This window comes from Syngnathus acus, chromosome 23, assembly GCF_901709675.1.
Source record: "Syngnathus acus chromosome 23, fSynAcu1.2, whole genome shotgun sequence".
Lineage (NCBI taxonomy): Eukaryota > Metazoa > Chordata > Actinopteri > Syngnathiformes > Syngnathidae > Syngnathus > Syngnathus acus.
Window position 1 is genome coordinate 4,809,484 of NC_051107.1, and position 6,475 is coordinate 4,815,958.

Sequence of the window (6,475 nt, forward strand, 5' to 3'; positions counted from 1 at the left end):
TCCTCATAATGTGCAACCTGTAGCAGACAAATTTTCTTCACCCTCCTTGTGTCATTTTCTGTTTGGCATCCAAATACTTTATTCAGATTGTATTGTTCCACTACCTCTGCAAATGTCCATTCATGCTAAGCTAAGGACAAATATAGAGCACGGGTGTAGATACCAGCAAATATTTTCTTCGGGGGGGGGGGGGGGTAATCTCTTATCAATAAAGTATTTATCAAGTCAAAAAATGGTCTTTATCATGTTTAAATGAAAGAAATCCAGACACAGCTTGTATTTGAATTCATTTCTATGCAAATATGAAATTATACAAAGAGATTTTTAGGTTGAAATTGCAGCCAGTGGTTGAAAGGGCCAAATGAGCACCATGAGTCATAACATATGGATGTGAGCCCCCCCCCCCCCCCATTAATAGTCGGCGCACATGCTCATTGAAATGTGACGCGCGTCTCTCATTAGACTCAAAGTGTGACTCCCTCTTGCTCTTTGGCTGCATTAAACTGACTAATAATCAAGCGCGAGTCGGTCAGTAAATCTGCCCGGTGACCAGCCCTCACCTCCGTGAGCCACAGTTAACATTTTAAAAGATGCAGAGAGAGAGAGAGAGAGAGAGAGAGAGAGAGAGAGAGAGAGAAAAAAAAAGAAAACACTTTTTTTTTCTTGCCTCATCTGTATGCTCTGCCTCGGCGAGCCGGTGCGCGCCGATGATGGCTGGAGACCCTCAGGCGGAGTTTGAGGCGAGATTTTAATGGGACAGTAAGGGTCAACCGGGGAGGAGAGAACAATAAGCCTCTGCAGGTCTATGTGATCAGCCGGACCTCAGGGAAAGGGGGGGGGGGGGGGGCTACCTGCTGGGGGGCTCAGAGTGCATGAATATGACCTTCAGAACAGCATCTCTATTCCCTGCGTGGCTCTGCCGGCCGGCGATTACAATAACCGCGCTAATGAACTTACAACAGAGCACAAGGGAATTTAGGAGTTGCTGCGGAAACAAAAAAAAAGGCAAGCAGGTGGATGGTTTGCTTTTGCAATCATGAGCTTGCGGCGTAGCGCTGGGTCGGATTTAGTAGGATTTATTACAAAATGCAAATCAGTCTAATTTACTGTACTAAAGAAAACATGAGAAAAATGTGCAAAAGTCTACACACCCCTATTGTAATTCCTACAAGCACAACAGTAGCCCTGACTTCAATTTAACATGAGTTGAAAGGGTGTGCACACTTTTGCAACCACATTATTTCAGTCTACTCGTGTTTTTTTTAACAATTAAAATTATTCATGATCTTTTATTTTGAAAAACTGCCCATAGGGGTGTGTAGACTTTTTTTTCCCTCCTCTGTTTATTTTATTAATGTTCTACCTTTCAGTTGGCCCGTCAATGCAAACCAGCTGATTCCTTTGTTTTCATTGAACATCCTCTCTAGAGGCAAATCTCATTAAAGACGGGAAGAAGTGAATCTTTCCAAGCGAGTGGAAAACCGGCATGCCCATGTAATGGAGAGAAGAAAACTGCCGACTAAGCATCACTGCACATCGCCGTTATCGTCCCGCACCCGGAAAAGCGTGCGCACAAAGCCAATAAACGGTCAGCCTCGAGGTGTTCTGACCCAAAGTGGACCTTGGACTGTTATGCCCAAAAGCTACAAGCTGCTACCGTGTCTCAACAAGACACGCATTAACCTTTCCGCCGTTATATTTTTTTCTTCTTCTTCGGCGAGGATGGTCCACTTTGAAGTGCCTCCATTTAACCTTCATTTAACTTTTGTGTCATGCGCTCCCAAGCGAGCCGCTCATGACAGCGGAAGCCTTTAGAAGTCAGCAAAAGGCCCGCGGCTATAGATGGCACATCAGCACATCTGTCTGCTGAGCTCCGTGGCCAGGTTGGAGACGGGTTTTGTTCTTCTGTCGGCTCTCCGCCGCGCCAAATGCCAATTGTCAGAAAAGGTGCAACAAGTCCGGCCGATGCTTCAACGAAATTCTTCACCTCACCCGTGCGGCTAAATAAGACTCAATGGTGAGTCAACAATATTTTATTTCCCTCTTTGCTATTGTCCTGCCTACCGACGACATCGATAATCTAATGAGTCCGCTTAATCTCATTTTCAGCCGACATCAAATCAGAGATGTGCACAGCATCATTCCATTTGGACTCTTAATTACTTCCGTGCAGGTGATAGACTGGCAGCGGGATTCTGTTTTTTTTTTTTTTCTTTACTCTAACTGCAGATTTTTCATCTAACAGCGTTTTTTTTTTTTTATGCTCTGTAATGGACTTATTAACTGAACAGGACTTCAAACGGAGCGCTTCTCATTTGGCCCGCGCGAGCGTGACTGCCGTTTGTACCCTCATCCCGGAATTGGAGGGGAATTATTAGCCGAGGGAGGAGAAAAAAAAAAATCTTGTCAAGCATCTGAGCTCGAGTTAGAAGGCGTAGATTGGCTCTGCGGCTTTGACGGCGAGGCCTTCTGGAGACTTAGCACAAAGTCGTTCATGCAACTTTGAAAGCTGCGGACCTCTTCGTGTTAATTGGAGGGTTGTTTGTTTATTTGTTGATTTTACAGGATATTTTCCAGCACAAGGCTTCACACTGCACATAGAGGGCACTCTTAGCTCGGTTTTCCCCCGCCGCTAACACCACTGGGATGCTATTTATAGGGACTGACATGCTCCATAAGCCAGGAAGTTCCATTGAGGTAATTAGGGAGAAGAAAAAGTTGAAAGGCTCATCTTTTCCAAAACAGGGAGGATCCAGGTTAGAAATTGTGAGCTGGAGGCTAAATAATGACAAATAATTTATTTTGGAGTATCTTAAGGTTTGTCGTTATGTAACTAATACAATTTTATGGTTTTAAATGTTTGTAGGCTCCCTAGCTTATTTTTATATCCTCTCACCTGAAGCGATACATTTTTACTTTGATGCCAAAATGAAAATATTATTGTTGTGGGAGGTTTTCCAGCTCCTAATTGAAATGTTGGTCTGAAACGGCGTCCGAGTTCACTCGAGGCTCAGCATGCCTGCGTGTTTCCCGCCACTTCTTTCCACCTTCAAACCTCCAGATTTTCACTTAACGTCACCTCGCATCAGCGTACGCTGACTCTTGACTGTGTGCTTGCAATGAATTCAGCATGAGGTTTTTTTGGGCTTAAAAAATATAAAAAGAAGAGGCAGCGCCTCTGATCAAGAACCTCCTCTGACCTATCCCGCTGCAGGCGGCCGTGCTGGCAGACGTGAACTGTCTGTGAACGGAGGTTACGCAGATTTCATCCAGCAGCAGGCTGCAGCTCTCATGCTGTGACGTGGGGTCAAAAGGTCAGCGGGATGGGCACTCACTCAGACTGTGCTTGCTACTAATATATACCTCCCCCCTTCTTTCTGTATCACTAACCACACATTTTAATGTACTGGAATTCGGCACTTGTGATTCTGAATGTCTCCCCCTAGTGGTAGAATAATTTCAAGTACAGTTCAGTTGTATTTAACTGTGTGAAGTGAGCAATGCAACGTCTATAAAATTGCTTGAAGTAATTATGTAAACATTTCCAAAGAAAACGGTTCATTTTATTTATTAGAACGTTGGGGTTATTGGTGTGAAAAGAAAGGTCTATAAAATGTTTTTGGGGGTAACATTTGTGAAAATCAAAATCCGTAAAATGCTTTCAAAAGCACTCTATGAGCATTTCAAACAGGTTTATTTCTATTTGACTCAAAAACATCCCACCGAAGCGCATTTAATGGGATTTATTTGTTTATTGCATTTCTTCTGGGCCAGTTTTGGGGGGAAGTGGTCTATAAAATGTGTTTAGGGGAAAATAAAATCCAAATAAAATTGTTTTTTTCATTTAATGCACATTTTGAATTTAAAATGCACAACCCACCGAGGCTAATTGATTTATATGATCATTTTTTAAAATTGATCCCAACTTTGCGGTATATTGGAGAGTGGGGTCGGATTGTGCAAAGCTTAAATCCATAAAACTGGTGGACGTAGCTGTGGACGTGATTGTCATTGACCTTTGTACCACAGCGCTTATATCTATCATGTTAGCGCCGCATTTCTCCCCTGTGAGAGCAGCATGCAACAGCATCTTGGGGCAAAAAAAGCTTTTAGAGCGACGGAGCGGCGTGGCGCCGTCAACTGTACTGTGAAACACATGCCGACTGAGCGCCATCCCCCTTGGGCGGCGCCCAAAGGCCGGAAGGGCGAGTATCAGGTCGCAGCACCAGGAAGTCACTGAGGTAAAGGTAGGACGATGAAGCATTATGGGAGGGGGGGTCGGGGGGGTTGCCTGGGTTTGCCTCACGGTAGCGCCGCCTCTGTTTGTAATTAAGTTGCAATTTAAAAGTATGAGGAACAAGCGGATGATTAACATCTGACACGTTTCTAATTCTGTTGTTATATTCTTACAGGATTATAATATCAGGTGTTAAACCTCCCGACACAGTGATTTACGGGTGTGAACCCGTTGATTGCATTCAGTGTGGCCAGAGGCGCTTGCAGGGAGTCTAATTATCGCCGCCGCCCGCAGACAAGGTGCAAACTCAAAAAAAAGGAGCAATGCAGTAAGGCGCAGGCAGACGAAGGAGGCCTTCTCCCCCTCCCAACACAGCATATTCTTTTATTTGTTGTTGCTATGGTGGAATGAGACATGTCCAGCAGCTAGAAAAACATTGCACTACAAACAGGATCCCCGAAGCGAGCCGAGGCAAAGGACTCACTAGTCCACAAAATATTTCAAGGTGGAATTCTACTTTCCTTATGCTTTAACTGACATTTCCCATCCAGTTGAAAAATTCCCTTTGAGCAATAGATTCTTCTCATCCGCACCTCAACCTCTCTTATTATAGCTCGTGAATAATTTAAGTATAACTGCTTTGTTCCTTGGTAAAAAAAATAAATAAAAAGCCAAATGTGCAACCGTGCAATAAATCATGTCTGAGAGTTATTCACGCTTACACCAACGTTGTTGTTTACTGCCAACATTTCTGCCTCGTTCAGATCGTTTTACCCTTCATCAGATTACGTCTAATGTTCCATTTGAAAAAGTAAAAGTTTGTTTTCCTAGCATGCTGTGCATGCTGTTTTTTGTAGAGCGGGGATAATATGAACCTGGAAATGATTGATGGCTGTTCAGTAAATGTAGAGGTGTAGACCCCAAAAGATAGCAAATATTTCTAAATGGTTTTTTTTTTTATAACTGATGACACAAAACAGTTGTTTTAAAAGATTACAATAAAAGCGTTTATATATTTAATATTCTTGAGAGGTGTTGAGTTCACAATTCAATTGTATTGAGGGCCAGGTTGAAGAGCTGATTGGCTGAGACATTACCAATAGGCAATTCATTTTTTTTTTAATCTTTTGATTTATATATTTGATCTATTCTAAAAAGTTAACGTTTTTACCCAATTGAGCAAAAAAATAAAAATAATAATAATTTGCCGAGACACGACAGAGCCGGAACCAAGAGATGATTGGTCCAAAAAAAAAAAAAAAAGAAATCAGTGACGTCACCGTCAGACGCGTGGAAGCCAAGAGATTTAAAATATATTTGTCAATATTTATACCAACTGAAAACTTGTGTTTTGTTTTAATTATCTGTATATTTATTATTTTATAGCGATTGTAAATCCACTTTACAGGCGACGAACTGATTGGCCGTGTAGTCCGGCAGCTGATTGGTTCAACCGCAGAAGCGAACAGGTGATGGCTACGTAATAAAAAAAAGAATCAGTGACGTCACCGTCAGAAGCGTGGAAGCCAAGAGATTTAAAATATATTTGTCAATATATATACCAACTGAAAACTTGTGTTTTGTTTTAATTATCTGTATATTTATTATTTTATAGCGATTGTAAATCCACTTTACAGGCGACGAACTGATTGGCGGTGTAGTCCGACAGCTGATTGGCTCAACCGCAGAAGCGAACAGGTGATGGCTACGTAATCAACATCCACCATTGTTGCGCTTGTTCGAACGTGAAAAGTAAAAACACAAAACACCAAACAGTAAATTACAGCTAGTCCAAAACAAAATAAGTTCAACTTTTTTCTTTTTAGGAAAATGTCCTCCAAAACGTCGTTGAGGTAAACTCCAAGGGAGCCTTGAGTGGACGCTGTCGTCGAAGGTAAGACCGACCACGTAGGTTCGTCCCATTGCCAGCTGTGGTAAAATAAGCAATATAAATAAAAATTGTATTGTAAATGAGTAGGTATGGATTACACTATTACTTTCACCAGTATTTTGAAATACAGTATGTAATTTGGGTTTATGTGCATAAATTGACATGTCGCATTACTCCTTGAGGGCCACTGTACATAAAATGGCGGCCTGTGTGCTTGTTATGTTTTGTTGCTGTTTTTTATGTTATGTCAATAAAACGATAATGATGTGATTAAGCATTGTCAATTTTCAGATGGACTCTGTCAAGGTCACAGACTTTTCTTTCTTTCTTTCATTTAGGGTAACAAA